This window comes from Amphimedon queenslandica, unplaced genomic scaffold (assembly GCF_000090795.2).
Source record: "Amphimedon queenslandica unplaced genomic scaffold, v1.1 AMPQUscaffold_12141, whole genome shotgun sequence".
NCBI classification, from domain to species: Eukaryota; Metazoa; Porifera; class Demospongiae; order Haplosclerida; family Niphatidae; genus Amphimedon; species Amphimedon queenslandica.
The window spans coordinates 6,874-7,850 of record NW_003547620.1 but is presented as its reverse complement, the minus strand read 5'-3'; the positions used below and the strand labels follow the sequence as shown (position 1 = coordinate 7,850).

The window sequence follows — 977 nt, the reverse complement described above, 5'->3', positions numbered from 1 at the left end:
AAAATAAAAAAGGAACGGAAGGTGAAGGTACATGATACTATATATGCATTAAAAAGGTAATTTATTATAAAAACACAGAACAGAAATCCACAGTTAATATTGTTGCTGTTGGTTGTGCTACAAATAATGAATCTGCTGCAAATAATGAAGCAACAAACTTCAACACTGGAGATCCTTCTAAGCATATGAGTATCAGTAAGATTAAATATAATAATAATTATTACTATTGTTTTACTTGTAATTATTAGAAGCAAGAAAACCTTCAGAGAGAAAAGAGGCAGATTCCAGTGAAAGAATTCTTTGTCATAGCCCTCCACTTGCACTGGTGGAGCATGAAACTGAAGCTGCATGTAGTACTGAAACAGGTGAATTGTTTTACATGTACTTGTACAAATTTAGTAAACATTAATAACATATTACTTGATTATCACAAACAATTAATGCTGTTTTGTTTAGAGGTTATATACAGTCTCTAATTAGAAGAATGGAAATTTTAGAAGAACAGAGTATCATGGTGCCATCCCAATTGGGTTGCTTAACATACAATTTCTTTGGAAATACTAGTATGAACACAAGGGTTAATATGGAGTAATAATTATTAGAGATTAGTAATATCCTATTAATATTTTAGGCAGGCACTCTGCTACATACATGAATAGTAATGGCAGTACTCCTAGTGCCCCATCTGCTTGTAATCTACCTCAGCATACTGATCCAGTAACTCCAACTAATGAGCCAGTAAAGGCAATCAGCACCAATACTACTGTGCACACTGGTAATAGGAGGAAAATAGATTTTAATGCTCCTTTGTTGAATCCTAATACAGTGATTAATAAATATCCCAAACACTCTCTCAAGTTAGACAATCATCTGTAAGACTAGCTAGCAAAGTTTACTTTGGGCCATCACTTTTGATTAAATGTAGTGTGTATGGGCAGGAGGAGAACCCTCCTTTGCCATCTGGTGCTCTAATGGAG

At 34.2% G+C, this 977-nt stretch overlaps 2 long non-coding RNA genes across 2 annotated transcripts; both read left to right on the top strand.

Moving 5' to 3' along the window:
- Nucleotides 1-6: 6 nt before the first annotated feature.
- LOC109588354 (uncharacterized) lies at nucleotides 7-311 on the top strand. Its single transcript, XR_002188104.1, has 3 exons — nucleotides 7-27; nucleotides 79-195; nucleotides 249-311. It is a non-coding gene; the product is annotated as an uncharacterized LOC109588354 (long non-coding RNA).
- Nucleotides 312-313: 2 nt separating this feature from the next.
- Nucleotides 314-494, top strand: LOC109588355 (uncharacterized). The gene is made up of 2 exons (XR_002188105.1): nucleotides 314-365; nucleotides 457-494. It is a non-coding gene; the product is annotated as an uncharacterized LOC109588355 (long non-coding RNA).
- Nucleotides 495-977: the final 483 nt, after the last annotated feature.